Below are 18135 nucleotides of genomic sequence, written 5' to 3'. Positions count from 1 at the left end.
GAACCACAGACCGCTTACCCAAACATCGGTGCTGGAGAAAATACTACACTTTTGTAAATAGATACAAGAAAAGGGCACTCTGAAAGTAGCATTTGCAAAGTAGTAGGGTTGAAGCACGGATTTATGAAAGGATATAGTGTTCCAGAATCCGACTGGATATGTTTTTATGGTGGAACTGGGAGAATAGATGAGGGATAACTCTTTGAGGTGATTCGCCGAGTAATTAATGAAGCTCACACATGAACAGGCAAACAAGTTCCCCATACATTGAAAAGTCTCTGAATAGATGAACCTGGTTTGAATATTCCGCAAGTCAACTCACGGAAAGGCTGACGCTGGAGTTACGTATTTGCTGCTAGTAAGTACACCGCATGTAGTGTATAGCTACTGAATTCAGATAAAAGGCATCCATCATGATGTACAGTTACGACCAAATGCACTGCACTGCACTGTAATTTCTATTCTGAAACGGAGGTCTCTCAAATAATCAGTAAATCCCGGTATTATCAGTTAAAACAGCCCGGAATCAGCATTGTGAACGTCATGACCTTAGTTGTCAATGGTAAGTTGTGATGTCATATCTCAACAGGAAGGTAACAGACGTCTTCCTCGCCTCTTCTGATTGGCAGAGAAATTTGAATCCTTCGATCTTATTGTAGACAAGATGAAAAAAAAATCCATATCTAAGTAACCTGATTAATTAAATGAAACAGAAATGGCAGAGCAGTCGACAGTTTACAGCTGCCTCCTGTGGAAACTGTGAACAACATTGTCGTTTATAGTGTTTACACCTGCAGCAAATATTGGTTGTTCGAGGAGTTTTAGCTCAGCGTCGATCAGTTGGAGTCCATTGCGAAAAATCATGGAGGGGAAAGATGCATGGCACAGTCTTCTAGAAGGCAGTCACCAGAGTCACGTCCACCACCTCTGGGATTAATTTTCTCAAATTTCTTCAATGGTCAGATCATAATGTTGTGTCTACAAGACCAGCTAGCCCGGACAAGGGATTCGTTCCTTGAAGGGTGTTAGCTTCAAAAGGCAATCTTGGAATTTCGAAGTTATCATTATTGAGATTGGCTTCCAAACATAGATCTTATTTAATTACCTAGAGCTAAAATCCCCAATTGTTGTGGAGGGATTCAAACTCAATCCATGTTACAACTGTAATAAAGTTATTTCTTGTCCAATACTTTAACCACCAAAGTTAGCATTAACCTTGAGACTAGTCCTGATGAAGCGTCTCCAAGCTGAGATATTAGCTGTTTCTCTCGCAACTGACGCTGCTTGAAATACAAAGTATTGCCAGCATTTTATGCCAGCGCTCGGCCCTCCGCGTACGCAGAATATAGATGATGACGGACGGGAGGCGGAGGTGGCAATTCAGGGCACCCAGCAGAACCCAGTTCAAATGAATCTGACTGACTCTCCGGAGAGGACAGGGAGAAGAAATTGACAACATTTGTTGCGTTGTTAAGATCTTAATTTCTATGCAGCCACACGACTTGGAAACACATATTGATGATGATGGTGAAGATGATGATGAAGATGATGATGAAGATGATGATAATTCTTCTCGGTGTTATTTTTGTCACCGTTGTTATTATTTCACAATACTTCATGATTATACTGATAGAAACATAGAAACTAGGAAAACCTACAGCACAATTCAGGCCCTTCAGCTCACAAAGCTGTGCAGAACATGTCCCTGCCTTAGAGACCCATAGCACTCTATTTTTCTCAGCTCCATGTACCTGTCAAAAGTCTCTTAAAATACTCTATCTTATCCGCCTACAACACCGTTGCCAGAAGCCCATTCCACGCACTCACCACTCTCTGAGTAAAAAAAACTTACCCCTGATATCTCCTCTGTACCTATGTCTTCTTGTGGCAATAACTTCAGCCCTGGGAAAAAGCCTCTGTCTATCTACCCCATCAACGCCTCTTATCATCTTATAGACCTCTATCAGGTCCCCACTCATCCTCCGTCGCTCCAAGGAGAAAAGGCCAAGTTCCCTCAACCTGCTTTCATAAGACATGCTACGAAGTCCAGGCAGCATCCTTGTAAATCTATTCTGCACCCTTTCTATGGCTTCCACGTCCTTTCTGTAGTGAGGTGACCAGAACTGAGCACAGTACTCCAAATGGGGTCTGACCATGGTCCTATATGGCTGCAGCATTACCTCTCGGCTCCTGAATTCATTTCCACGATTGATGAATGACAATACACCGTATGCCTTCTCAACGACAGAGTCAACCTCTACTGATGATGATTATTATTATTTGTATTGTTGATTTTTTTCTTCTTGTTGTCACTGCTGTTGATATTGTTTCACTGAAATGGTCGTTTTTTTTATTGTTGGTGCCCCTCTGAAACAACTGTAATCATATTTATTTAGCATGGATGTTACGTCTTTAAATGCAATTAAATGTGCTGGATTTAAAAGGAAAAGCTTCTTGACTTTCTCCACCTCGCTGAGTCCGTAAGATGCAACACGCTCTGTCCGTTTACAATAGACAAAGTTCTCCAGCCGGTATAATATTTGGTATGAATTATTCCAATTTAATTTACAGTTTAATGAGTTGGATTGAAGGATTGATATCTAGGAGTGAGCGTGTGTAATATATCTGTTGGTAGATAGAGGATAACTCACCTTTGCAATAAAAAACAAATAATGAAAACAAAACATTGCTTTGTCTGTGCATCTGGGTGGTCCTCGCATCAGTCATGACGCAATGTAATTGGGTCACTTGAGGTTTACTCCAGCTATATATTGAGTCTTGAGGCTATTAATAACCCGACTGTAGAGGGGTAAACACGCGTGACAGGTAATGCATGAGCCAGTTACAGGCCCCGTGTATGCCATCTACTACCCTCTTCTTGCCGCTTTTGGTGTCCCAGGTAGGTCGCAACAGTCGCATTTTGTTGCATTGTATCAGTTGTCCTGCTGTGAGAACCATACGTTCAGTAGATTTAAAGAACAATTATGTGGTTAACAGTAAACTAGAATTGTACTGAATATTGTTCATTTCGTCGCCTTCGAAATATATGCCTATTATTTATATGAAATGCCATTCAACCTACGTTTATGGCATTGTCTCCGATGTATTAAATCGTATTTTACAATTTAATTTAGGAGTTAAGTTGCGTCCAACTGTAATACTGGATTTCGAAATCACCATTTAATACCTTCTCGATGTCATAATAATATTCTGTGGTGAAATATACTTGAAAAGAGCAGGAGACTTTCATTATTTCAATTTCCTGAACTGTTTTGCGGTGACTCTGAACGACCGTTCTGATGTAAGTTATTCAGAATCAGAGGACCAAAAATACAACACAGTTCTAATCGTCATTAAACGGTAACTTGGTAGCAGATATTAAGGAGAAAGTGAGAGAGGGTATCACTTCTGTGATGCTGTTTTGAAGAGCCACAATAATCTGTCAAAGATTTCGGAATATGATGTTCATACATATAAAAACCACTTCGTTCCAACTCACTCCGCTGTTTTACATTGAATGAGTTAAATGTTGTTGTAAGAGATGTATTTGGGACTGATCGCATTTTGGTCGGAATTTATGGTTCTCTTAATGTGCTAATAATGTTGTCCTTTCTACGTTCCCTGCAGTGAACATTGTGGCCATAGTGATCCTGTCTCGAAGGAAATGCGGCCTGTCTAAATGTATCACCTACTATCTTGTGGCCATGGCTGCAGCTGACCTGGTGGTTGTTTTTACAGGTGTGATACTCAATCGTATCGTTGATATTTATTTTCCTGGAAGTTACCTGTTGCTTACTCCGGCATGCAGGGCCAAAACTGCCCTTGTGTATGCAACCAGGGATATTTCCGTTTGGTTAACTGTCATGTTCACCTTTGACCGTTTTGTCGCTATTTGTTGTCGAAATATCAAAACCAAATATTGTACCAAGGAAACTGCAGCTGTGATTATAGGAATGGTGGTAACTCTGAACTGTTTAAAGAACATTCCCTGGTACTTTGTATACGATCCGATATACGTCGTTAACAAATTGCCTTGGTACTGTCGCATAAGACGAATCTTTTACATTTCACCCGCGTGGCTAGCTTTTTCCTTTATGGACTGCATAACAACACCTTTCCTGCCATTTTTTCTCATCTTGCTACTGAATGCTGTAACCGTGAGATTCATAATAACGGCCAGCAAAGTCCGCCGTACACTGAGGAGTCAACCCGCTGGAAGTAACCCCGATCCCGAGATGGAAAACAGGAAAAAATCCATCATTTTGCTCTTTAGCATATCCGGTAACTTCATATTGTTATGGCTCACATACATTGTCCACTATTTGTATTACCGAATCACGAATACATATTCTTATTGGGGTTACAATGACCCGGTTTATATCCTTCAAGAAACCGGTTACATGCTTTTGCTTCTGAGCTGCTGCACTAATACTTTCATTTACGCAGTGACCCAGAGCAAATTCAGAGAGGAGTTGAAGACTATGTTACAATCTCCAGTTCATCAGATTGTTAAATGTGTAAGGAAGTAATGTGGTTATCGGCGTGTTCTCATTAAATCCGACTTGGAAAATAGTAATTAATAATATGACAGTGCAACTTGAGATCAGTAAGCCACTTCGGAGGGTCGTGTGGAAAATCACACCCCCACATCCATGTCCGTTAAAGCTCCAACATCGGAGTCGAGTACACGTAAGAACTAAGCTTGTGGAGCAATATTTTCTAGACTCTATTCTTACAGCTAAACACCTGCGACGTGTACTACTCGGATGATATCAAAATGTGGGAACGTGATATTTCAATTATAGGGAAATTCACAATGAATCGATTTCCAGTGTGTATATCGAAATGAAAGTACAATCCTCCTGCTGCCGTAATGTATTATTTTCCTTGTTTATTGGTCCAACATGGTTATCATTTCAGACCAAACAACTGTAGCTCCAAACACTTGCATAGGTTGTAGAGCAGGTCCAAGTAGGATGTTAACGCCAAAGAACACAAGTATACTATTTTCCAGATTCACTGCAACTTTCCACGTGTTTGTTCAAGAGGTGCTTTTCAGTTTCCCACTTATGCATTTCTATTTAAAATTACCCACTGATTTAAAGGTTTTACGCGATAAACTTCAATATATTCCCTGCTCCCAACTTCAATCACAGTAATGATCACGAAATGATTACTTATTTACCAAAGACACCAGAAGGAAAATGTGTCCATTCTAAGTACTAAAACCCGTCAGTTCCGGAGTCGTGCCTACTACGAGGAAAGTTTTCCAAATGATTGTTAAAGGTTTATTCTGGTTTCTATGCCTTTATTTGCACCGAAATGTCCAAGTTTCCTATATTAATATGAAACCTAGGCCGATAGAGGTCTGAGAATTTCTTCGAATTGTGACCGGGACCTGCTGATGAACAACGTGATTAGTTCAAAGTCAACCCCGCGTAAACCGGCCATAAGTTTGTCCAGATATGTGACCTCTACCCATCCCGCAGCCAGGTGGGACGTTGCTTACACTTGAATATCCAATGAGAATACAATAAGTCTGTGTGACTTTGTAGCTTGTTTCGGTAAGTGTCGACATCACTGTTGGATCACTTGATGACTCAGGTGAAAAAATAAGGACAACATGGCACCTGCATCCAGAACTCGCTGCCACCTACTTGCATTATTCACCAAGTTAGGCTTCCCATAGGGAGGAATTGTGAAAACAAAGTCTCTTAGCTCTTGGGGCGGGGGGGGGGGGGTGTGGTCTCTACATCTGCAAGAAGAAACAAAATTTGTTACACATCAATATCAAGAAGATTTTGTATTGGTCTTGTTTTAATCCCGATTCCAGGATTGTTAAAGGAAACAGAGCAACACAAACTAAGGTCTGCCCCTTGGCACCGCCATTCCATTCGATCATGGCTGCTCCTGTTTCTTAACAATGGGCTCCTGCGCTCCCTTCGACGTCTTTTATTGATCGTTGGGCGTTGATGAAGCATAGTTGCAAGGATAGCTGCATGAAACAATGCCACAATACTGCAATGTGTTTAGCCCACGAAACCAGTTTGTAGCCCAAAACTAAAACTGGTTGTCAAAACTTAATCACCATAGAAGACTAAAGGACGAGATACGAAAATAAACATAAATAGGCACAAAAAAAGAAACACATGCGATCATTATCATCATTCAGACCAAACAACCGTATCTCTAATATTTACATAGGTTGGAGAGGAGGCCCAAGTAGGATATATGCACCAAAGAAAAAATATTTTTTTCAAGTTACGACGCGATTGTTCAAGAGGTGCTTTTCAGTTTCCCTGTTTTGCATTTCTATTTAAAAATACCGGCTGAGTTAGTGGTTTCACTTGATGAACTTCCATGTATTCTCTACTCCCAACATTTTGTCACAACTCCTCCCTGTGGGAAGCCTCAATTGGTGAACGATGCAAGGAAGTGGTAGCGAGTTATCGGATGCAGATGCGATGTAGTTTGAACTAATCCCGTTGGTCATCACTAGGTCCCAATCACAATTCGAAACAATTCTCATGTCTGCATCTGTTTAAGTTTCAGAATAATTCAGGTAATATCCCCTCTTTCGTGACTCCCTCATAAGTGGAAACATATCTATCCTGTCATTCCCCTCAGGACTTTATTTGTATCAGTAAGGTCATCCCGCAATTTTTCTAATCTTAAAAGAATGCAGACTCAACCTATTTGGGCTCTTTTGAAAGGAAAATCCTCTCAACCCAGGAATTAACCTGCTGCATTCCTTTGCTGCGGATGTTACTCAATCCTTTCTTGGGCTAGGGGCGGAAACTGTGCGCAGTTCTCCAGGTGTGGCCTCACCGGCATAATCTATAATTGTAGCGGCTCTTCCCTATTTCTAAATGCCAACTAATGTGCACTCAAGATTTGCCCTTTGTACTTCTCAACTACTTTCTGCACCTGTCAGAGATTTATTCACTGGGACATCTAGGCCCTTTTGCACTTCAATCCTTTTCACGACTCATATAATAGTCTGTTTTTGCTTCCCTTTTCTGAAGTGCATGCCCTCACGCTTCCCCACTTTTAACTCCATTTGTCAAGTTTTACTCCACCCATTCAATCTACTTGTAAACCCTTGCACAGTCATAATGTTCTTATCACCTCGTGCCCTTCCACTTCCTGTTTGCACCTCGTCGTCAAACTTGGATAACTTACATTCTGCCCTCTCCTCCAAGTCACATAAATAACAAATAACTGAGGGACAAGCACTGTTCTCTCGGATATACCATGAGTTAAATCCAACCAAGCTCAAAAGGCACACATAGACCAACTCCCCTATTTTCTGTGTGATAAGCAATTTTCACTCCAAGCAAACACATTTCCTCCATTACCACGAAATTTACACGAGTATCAACCTCTTATGTTGCACTGGTCAAATGCCTTTTGGAATCCCAAGTACGCCGGATTCACTGGTTCCGCAGTATCTACTCTGCTTGCCACGCAAGAATATCACACAAAAGTAGTCTCAGGATTAGACCAGCATGCCCGTCAATCTTGACACGGTATTCAATACAATCATGACTGATCCGCCCCAGGCCTCAACTCCTCTACTGTGACACATTCCCCCAGCCCACCATTCCCTGATCTATCAAAAACTTATCTTGCTCCACCTTACATATTTCTAATCATCAAACCTCCACAGATCTCAATCATAAAGAATTCGAGACTAACCACCCTCCGTGAGAAGCAATGAATACACACCTCCGCTTCTAATGACCGCGCCCTTATCTTGTAGCTATGTCTCCTCGCTCGACAGTCTCCCACTGATGAAAATATTTCAACGTGTAGCCAGCCATGTGCCTTCAGGTTGGTATATGTCAGAGCTCGTATTGCTTATGTCTCACTTTGGTTTTGGTGCAGTTACACAGATATCAGTAAGAATGCGTGCATCATAGATTCGGTTGTAATCAATGTTGCATGAATGACGCTCCAACTTGCGGGAGTACGCAAACACATCTGCCTGCACTCTGCCTATCGTCAACGAAGCTAAATGGGACAATGTAGTAAATAGAGTCTGGGCTGAGGATGATGGTGCGGCATCGCTTTCGTCGCCATTATATGATATTTCCAGAGAATGTGTTACCCGAACATCCATTTGTTGTTTGATTATATTGTATGGGTCCTGTGCAGTAAACACTTCATGTGGGGATCACAAATAGAAAACAGAAAAATTACAGCAGTTGCCTATGTTTATGGAAACAAATGACTGCAGATGCTGGAATCTAGATGAAACACACGATGATGCTGGAATAACTCAGAAGGCCAGGCAGCATTCAAGGAGAAAAGCAGGCGGTCAACGCTTCAGGTCAGGACACTTCTTGAGGACTCCTTTTATGGAATCTGCTGAGAAAGGGACGGAAAGATCGAGAAAGGAGAAAAAGAGAGAGAGGTGTCAGAGATCTTCCAAGTGAATTGGAGAGCTGGGTGTAAATTAGTAGCGAAATTAATGAAACTATCGAGTCCCGCACTGGTACAAAAGATGGTACCAATGCAGTCGTCGAGATAGCGGAGAAAGAGTTGAGGAACGGGGCCGGAGTAGGCTTCGAACAGAGACTGTTCAACGTAAGAGGTAGGCATAGCTTGGGACCATGCGAGAGCCCATAGCTACGTCCTTGTTCTGTAGAAAGTGAGAGGAATCGAAAGTGAAGTTGTTAAAGGTGAGGACAAGTTGAGCCAGGTGGAGGAGAGTGTTAGTGGAAGGGGAGTGGTTCTTCCTCTGGTCAAGAAAGAAGCCGAGGGCGGTGAGGCCATCATAATGGGGAATGGAGGTAAATAGGGACTGGACGTCCATGGTGAAGATGAGGTTGTGCATGCCTGAGAACTTGAGTCCTGAAGAAGGGTCCTGACCCTAAACGTTGATCGCCTGCTGTTCTTCACGGATGTTGCCTGGCCTGCTGATTTCCCTATGTTTGACTGGAAAAACTAATTAAATTAACACCTGTTATCATCTTACCTAATTGGCTCCCTAAAGACAATATCGAGCTACATATGGACTTAAGGCCAAAGCGTGTGCTCGAGCCATTCAGAGAGGCCGTAAGCTGCTCAGACTAAAGATGCATGAACCTCCATCAGGTCTGGTTTATGCACTTTGCTATCCAATTCTTGCCGCCGCCGGCGTCCCTGGTGAGTGCTGATATTGACCGATTTAAGAGGTTCTCGTTGAATATCAAACGACGTGTAGACAATTAAATATTTTTTATGGGTTTGTTTCCTTTATTTAGAAATAAGAATACTTATTTAATTGTGTAATTTTTTTCGTTCAAATTGTACACATTTTCTCTTCAAAACAGACGGAATTTCGGACGATGTTCCACAGTGATCTCGCAGCCCTACTGAACTGTCTATCAATGTATGCACACATTGAATGATCGTGCGCCTTGCTTAACCTTCTACTCCCTGTGGCTCGGTACACGATGTCACAAAAACAAACTATTAAGCATATTCTTACATGAAAGAAAAAAAAACGCAGTGCTGGAAATCTGCAATAAAAACAGAAAATTCTGGCAGAGTTCAAAGCATTCGTGAAAGCTAAATAGAGATTTTACCTGGAACTCTGTTCCACTGAGTCTGCCATGAATGCTGATTGTTTGCAGTTTACAGATACCAGCTATGGAGTTGTGTCCGTGTAACGCCGTCATCCATTCTATATTCTTGCAATTACAGAGATGTGCAGCTGTCGATAGACCCTGGAGTTCTTCATGCTGATCGCATGGATATTCTCACAACGACGTCTTATTCACGCAATACTCCACGGACGCCAAGTAAAGATTAGACTATTCATTCTATTTTGGAATGGCAGAGTAGGTTCGAGAGGGGATAGTACTGATTTCACTTCCTATTCCTCAGGTTCATTTGCGCTTGTTGCGCAATAATGTATTCCAGTGTTGGGGAACACTCACTTTCAGAGGAAGGAAAACAAACAAAACTACAGGTGACGAAAGTCTGAAGCAAATCAAGAATGCTGGAAGAATTCGGCGTGTCAGGCAACATCCGTGCTGACAGAAACGTTCCTCAGAACTAGAAATGACCCGAAACTTTAACAGATCTTTCTTTCCATCGATGCTGTTTAACAAGCTGAGTTCTTCCAGCATTCTACATTTGAGTCGTAAATCCATCTTATCTTCAAGTGAGATATTAAATTCGTGTTGTATCTTGCTGTCATTCATCTGCAAAATCGATCACACCTAAGATATGCCTCTGTATCGGACGTCGTGTCGGGGTGTGTGAGTCTTTATTTCCGTTGTTAATACCTCTCAATAATTTTCTTGCATTCTTAACTTCCCTTTAGTTAATATTGTCGCAATTGTGATCCTGTCCCGGGGAAAGTGTGGCCTTTCCAAATGCATCACCTGTTACCTGGTGACCATGGCAATGGTGGACCTACTGGTTGTCACAGTTTGCGTTATACTTAATCGAACCATTCGCATCTACTTCCCTGGAAGTAACCTGTCGCTCACTCAAGTATGTCGAATCGAAGCAGCAGTAGCTAATGCAATCACTGACTCTTCTGTTTGGCTAACCGTCGCGTTCACCTTTGACCGCTTTGTAGCCATTTGTTGCCAGAAACTGAAAGAGAAGTATTGCACCAAGGAGTCAGCCGCCGTGATTGACGGAGCGGTGTTCACGCTGAGCTATCTGAAGAACATCCCCTGGTACTTTGTGTATGAACCTCTGTATAAAATCGACCAAGTAGCGTGGTACTGCCGCATTAAAAATGTGTTTTACTCATCGCCGTACTGGCGAGCATTTTCCTACTTTGGTAGTGCAGCAACACGCCTGTTGCCATTCTTCGTCATATTACTCCTGAATGCCTTCACCGTGAGGCACATAGTCGTGGCCAGTAGAGTCCGCCGAACACTGAGGGGCAAAGTCCGCACTGAAAATAATCCTGATCCGGTGATGTTAAACAGGAGAAAATCAATCATTTTGCTCTTTAGTATATCCGGCAACTTCGTTCTGTTGTGGCTTACGTACATTATCCATTATCTGTATTATCGTATATCCATTATTTACTCAGGCTACAATGATCCCATCTATGACTTTCAAGAAAGCGGATATATGCTAATGCTTCTGAGCTGCTGCACGAATACATTTATTTATGTCGTGACCGAGCAAAAATTCAGAGAGGAGTTAATGAAATTTCTGACATACCCCGTGAACTGGGAGTTTAAGTTCGTAAGTAGGTAGAATAGTTGTGTAACTGTTCATGGGGTACCTCTGGTTTGGGCTACAGGGCGTTCCAAACTCCCTGTAAATTTATATTTATATATTTTTTTCTCATTGGCAGAATAGGTTCATGAACCACGTCATGAACCTATTCTGCCAATGATAAAAAAAAAGATTTAAAATATTCTCTCCACCCCCCCCCCCCATTCGCCTGTTAAGCACTTACCTGGATCCACCTGTCACCTGCCAACTTTTGCTCCACCCCTTCCACACATCTTTTTATACCGACTATCTCCCCTCTTACTTTCCATTCATGATGTAGGATCCCGACTGGAAATGTCAGCAGTCCAGTTCCCTCATTAGATGCTGCCTCCAGCGTCTTTCTGTGTTACTACAGTTTGCAACATCCGCAGTCTCTTGTGTTTCTAAAATATAAACATTGTAACATTGTTCATCTTCTAACACGAATCCACTTAATCTGCCGATTCCTCTCTGCTTTATTCATGCATTGTCGAGATATAACTGCTTTTTTTTTCCTCCTGATTACCAAAAATTACAGTGTTTGAGTGCCTAAGAATGCATTTTATTCAATTTCCTATTTTCCCACTAAAGTAGGCAATTCTCCATATCGTGCTCATCGGCACAGCAGCGTGAGTTTTTTCAACCTGTTTCCATTCCAGCGTAGTCTCTTTGCGTCCCACTGACAGGACGTTTTAATTATCAGTAAACTTCTCGCAGTTATTCCCTGTCTACTTCAAAGCTTAAACGGGGTTTAAATCGCTCTCGCTCCCCTCGTTGCAATCTGCCAGCTAACGAAATGCATTTTGTGCATTGTGTCCCTGTCGTGTTCAACACCCACGTAGTATCATTGCAATCATCAAATTTGGATAGAAATTCGCAATTTAAAACATTTTTTTATTATTAACACTGCATGAACTTAGCACGCCAAGTGCTAGATATGTCGACTGTCCAAATCCCTCCATAGATACTGCCTGACCCGCTGAGTTCATCCAGCATTTTGTGTGCTGCTCCAGCTTTCCAGATTTGCAGTATTTCTTGTGTTGACATATTCCATCAACGATATCGCAAAGCATCCGAATTTCTCCAAACAAGCCAAATGGGGGTTGATAGAATTAAAACATGCTGACAGGGGGACTTTAAGCGTCTTCCAGCGGGCATGTTCGGAATTTGCTTATCCCCTGCCTCTGCGATACTCCTGTTGCAATCTGGAACAACAAACAAGATACTGCAGGAACTCAGAATGACAGTCATCATCTGTAGAGGGAAATATATAATCGTGGTTTCGGGTTGAGACACTTCATCTGGACTGAAAAGTGGAGGAGCTATAGCACTCTAATCAGAGTCAAAGTATAGATAAATAATAAGCAAACAAAATTGAAATCCCGTTTAGTAATGCACACAATATATTTAAGTAATAGACGAATTCATGGCACAGACAGCCTGGTATGGGGTGGATGCACAGGATCGCAAGAGGCTGCAGAGGTTTGTAGGTATCGCCAGCTCCATCACGGGCACAGCCCTCCCCAACATCGAGGACATCTTCAAGAGGCGGTACCTCAAGAAGGCGGCATCCATCACTGAGGACCATCACCACCCGGGCCATAGCGTCTTCTTGTAATTACCATCGGGGTGGAGGTACAGGATCCTGAAGACCCAAATTCAGCGAATCAGGAACAGCTTCACTTCCTCCGACATCAGATTTCTGAACGTCCCATGAACCCATGAACACTACCTCGTTTTTCTTTTTGTTTTGCACTATTTATTAACTTTTGTAATTTATGGTAATTGTATGTCTTTGAACTGTACTGCTTCCGCAAAACTACAAATTTCACATCATATAAATAAGTGATAATAAATCTTAGTCTGATTCTGATTCTGAAATGGGGACAATGTGGCAGCTATTCTGTCGACGCGGTGACAGATATTTCGAAATAACCAGATTCCAAGATTTAGAATGTTTGAGAAAACATAGTAGAATCAATGAAACAGCTCTAATGCGAAGAACGGATAACGCCAACAGAGAGAAAGAACCTTAGTTCTGGTAATCGACAATGGAATTAATTTGGTTGAAGCTGAGAAACGACAAGATGTAGAACTTCTTGCTGGCAGTTCCTTCTCAGGGCCACAAACAGTGGCAGTTACGTCAGGACTGGCATAAATGAGGGAGTTCTAGGCACATATAACACGCATCATAAAATAATCACAGGGAACGCGAACATGTATGAAGGCTGAGCAGAGCACATCAGCAATAACATTCCAAGCATAAGATCCTGGAATATACAAAAGTCAGTTTTCTTGTTCAGTAAGATGGAAAACCAATGAACAGAATACTTCATGTGGAGTGTGAATTAATAATCCCATTGGGAAGTTTGAGAGTTATGCAGAATTTCATGTTAGTGCTGAAAGTGGTTTACTTCGATCAGAACGTAGCATCTGTATGCCAGGTGAATAGGCGCGAGACGTGCGTTGGCGATGGGGAAAAGCTACGAGAATAGACAAAGAGCTGGCAATTAAAGGTGAGATTCCTTGTTTACAACATATTACACATTCCATTCATACACGCAGGGAAAATGGTACAACCAGGGATTTCAAGAGACTTCAAATATATTAATACATGGCAATGAAGGGTTAACAAAGTTGGCAAAAAATAATTAATACGAGAATCGAGAAAAAAATCAGAATTCAGCGTACAGATACTATGACGTTCATCAGGAAAGAGAAAATACAATTAGAACATAGAAACATAGAACACAGAAAAACTACAGCACAATTCAGGCCCTTCGGCCCACAAAGCTATGCCGAACATGTCCCTACCCTAGAGATTACTAGGCTTACCCATAGCCCTCTATTTTACTCAGCTCCATGTACCTATCTAACAGTCTCTTGAAAGACCCTATCGTATCCGCCTCCACCACCGTTTCCGGCAGCCCATTCCACGCACACACCACTCTCTGAGTAAAAAAAACTTACCCCTGATATCTCCTCTATATCTACTCCCCAGCACCTTAACCTATGTCCACTTGTGGCCACCGATTCAGCCCTGGGGGAAAACCTTTGACTATCTATCCCAGCAATACCTCTCATCATCTTAAAGACCTCTATCAGGTCCCCCCTCATCCTCCGTCTCTCCAAGGCCGAGTTCCGTCAACCTGCTTTCATAAGGCATGCTCCGCATTCCAGGCAGCATCCTTGTAAATCTCCTCTGCACCCTCTCTATGGCTTCCCCATCTTTTTTGTAGTGAGGCTACATTCGAGAGTAATCGCATGAAAAACGTAAAACACAGACTGGAAAATATAAGCAGAAGGGGAAAGCTGAGCAGAGGTTCACGTGGATCACTTGGAGAGTGGAAACGTTATCCCTGGGAAGACCGAAGTGGCAGAAAACCTAAACAGCTTAAGGCCAAGAACAGGGAAATTAAACTAGAGAGATAATGGAGATCACGTGGTCTGAGGAGAATGAAATGAATTAATTTTGGCAAAATGTTGCTGGGACGGAAGTTTGATTTCCTGAACCATGGGGTTTTAAATGAAATTACTATGGAATCACTGATTGTCACCTTCCGAGATGCCATATATTCCAGAACTTTCCCTTCCGAGCAGAAGGAAGTAAATGTAACCATACTATCCGGGAACTTCAGATCATTCACTCTGACATTAACAGAGGAGAACGTCTAATGGCTCGAAGGTTGCTTTGTCCGCCAGCGTTCAGAAGACCGAGAGTTGACGTCAACATAGCTGGGTAGATACGATGATCATGTTTCTTCTGGTTGGGGTGTCCAGACCAGGAATCACATTCGAAATAATTCATTACACCAGCAGAAGGAATTCACAGAAATCCAGTGCAGGTTCATCAATCCGTGCACAGAAATCTACTCAGTGGTGATGTGGACAAACAGCATCTTTCACACAATGGTGATGAATCCATGATCTTCGATTCACATTATGATTAAATCGGATCTATTCTTACCCTCAGTATTACCTGATTTCAAGTCCAACTTAACAACCGGGCAACGTTTGCTTCTGATTAACGAAAACTTATCTTTCCCCTTGAAACCAAGAATTTTCCAGGGTTAAAGTAATTATTAGGATTTTAATCTGCCTGTAATTATTAGGATTTTCCCTTTGTCTTTGAACTTCGGCATAGAGTTAGCAGTTACAGCAACCACCCCATCCCGTCCCTAAATCCTTTGCCACACGTCCTGTCTTCAGAGTGAATTGAACATTTCCAGTCAGAGCCTCCAATTTACTCCTGCCCTTTTCTAGTAACAGGTTGACATACATTCAACATGGAAATGACGATTTAGAGATGGTAAAGTCCATAATGCTTCCCATTTTACTCTATCTCCCATCCAACATTTACAGTCGTAAGTCTTAATTAAAACGTCTAAATCGTCTCCATCTGTAGAGACAGCTGCGACGTGATCATTCACTATCTTGGCCACATCCATTGCCCACAGATATCACGTTCGGCTTTTGGTGCCTGGTAAGATATATTCATTGGTCGCTAAACCTTTAGCTCTGGGTCATATTTGCTGCTGGTTTCTTTTCACACAGAGAGCGGTTGGAGTCTGCAATGCGCATCCTGAGGAGGTGGGGAGGCAGAGATTCTCACAGCACTTAAGCTGTATCAAAAAGAATACTTGAATTGCCAGGGCAGAGAAGGATCCTTCCAAGCTGGATAATTCTGCTTGCAAAGGAACGAGGAAGTGTGGAACAGGAGAAGGAGACCCATCCACCACCTGTCTGCTTCATCCTTCAGTCAGATCTTGGCTCATCCGGTCTTGGTCTCCATCAAAATTTACTTCTCTCTCGCTCCGTTTCTCTTTATCTTCTTGCAGGTTAAAAGTCTGTCTGTCTCCAGCCATGCCAGTGTAACATACCATTAACACAATACATTCATTTCTCAATCACTGCCCTGGCTCTGAGTCTTTGTCGCAATTTAATGTTAATCTGTAACCAAACAAAAAGTAAATGGTGCTTCTTTTGACCTTTTGAATGAACTGAAACCTATTCACTGCTATTGGAAGACCATAGATTTACCGAGCTGTTGTGTGAAACTCGATATTTAGTCGTTCCACTCTCACCACTTTCCGAGGTGTGATTTCTTTTTTAATCCTCACCGTTTTGTTCTCGCCTCCCTGCTGATTTTCTAAATGTCAGTACTTCGTAACAGTTTTAGGTCTATTTTGGCACTCATCGCCAAAATGCAAATTCTCTTCATCTTACGAGTATTCATATTCACATAATAGTTGAGGACATTTTCAATTACTGGCTTTCTGAATTAAATTCCAAGATGATAACATCATAAGTAACAAATGACAGAAATGTTTCCATTGTGTGTGTGTGTGTGTGTGTGTGTGTGTGTGTGCGTGCGTGCGTGTGTGTGTGTGTGTGTGCGTGTGTTAGAAAGAGAGGATATATACGGACAGTTATTCAGATGGGCAGGTTCATGGACAGGTGGGTAGATAGATAGATAGATAGATAGATAGATAGATAGATAGATAGATAGATAGATAGATAGATAGATAGATAGATAGATAGATAGATAGATAGATAGATAGATAGATAGATAGATAGATAGATAGATAGATAGATAGATAGATAGATAGATAGATAGATAGATAGATAGATAGATAGATAGATAGATAGATAGATAGATAGATAGATAGATAGATAAAAAGAGAGAGAGAGATAGAGAGAGAGACATAGACAGAGAGGCAGACAGACAGACAGCGTACAGATCACAGTCATTACAGACAAATTGTCTCCCTGTGGCATAGCTGGCCAAGTGTGGAGCCGAGACGATAATTGTCGACATAACTTACAATTGATATCATCGCTTATTTGGATACAGTGGATTTGAATCACTGTTACATATCTAGGGAATTTAATCCGCGATCTTAGACAGCAATTGAACATTGTATCTGCCCTGATGCGCTTTATACAAAACGCTGGACAACTACACAGGCCTATTGCGCGTATTTCCCTTGCTCAAACCGTGTTGACTTTGACCCACGGGAATTAAAATCAACCTTACTTTTCAGAGAATAATGCCCAACAGATAGAGCTTTTAACTTACGTGCAATATGAGACAAGTGGGGCTTGTGCAAACTTGGATTGTAATTGGCAGAATATGGGCGTATAATCAATTTCATGGAAAGCACCTTGCGCTTAACATAGCAGCTTTCCTCTCAAAATGTGTTTAGTTGATTGATGTACAAACGGATTCATGACTCAAGCCAATGAAAATACAATGGATCATGTCAGCGTCAGATGCGCATAACCTAAACCTTGAGTAATGTAATCAAGGGAAAAACACTATTGGCTGACATTCACTCCGTTAGTCCATGCATTAAAATAAAATGTCGATTCTTGCCATCATTGACAGATGATGGACGATTTTGTCCATAATCTGATATCCCTTCGCATTTTGCCGGCTGCTAATTTATAACATAAATCGGCAGGTTCAGCTCAAGTAACGTTACGTAAACAAGGAATCTGATATCGGCTTCAGATCTATTATTAAAATTTGTATGTGTTGCGTTTCAATTTTTTTTAAATACTTTGTTTCTACAATAAAAACAACCGATTGTTTGAGTGTGTCCAATCAGAACGATTTAATAAAATTGGATAACCTCCAATTCTGTTACATTACTTAAACTTAGAAACAATAATATCCTACCCAGCTTAAGTGGGTAAACGAGCGAATCTTACAGGAGTGCTTACCTCACTCAGCACTCTCTCGGGAATCTTCCATAATCCCTTTCTTGACTATAAAAGTCCCTGCAAACAAAGACTGAGTCGTATCTCCGCTGACAGAAAATGCACGAGCCAGTAACTGGTCAGGTGTATGCGATTTATTATCCGGTTTTGGCTGCGGTTGGAATCCCAGGTAAGTGGTAACCTGAACATTACGCAGAG

This window comes from Pristis pectinata, chromosome 39, assembly GCF_009764475.1.
Source record: "Pristis pectinata isolate sPriPec2 chromosome 39, sPriPec2.1.pri, whole genome shotgun sequence".
In the NCBI taxonomy this organism is placed as follows: domain Eukaryota; kingdom Metazoa; phylum Chordata; class Chondrichthyes; order Rhinopristiformes; family Pristidae; genus Pristis; species Pristis pectinata.
The sequence above is the reverse complement of the archived record's forward strand: the minus strand, read 5'-3'. Positions refer to the sequence as shown.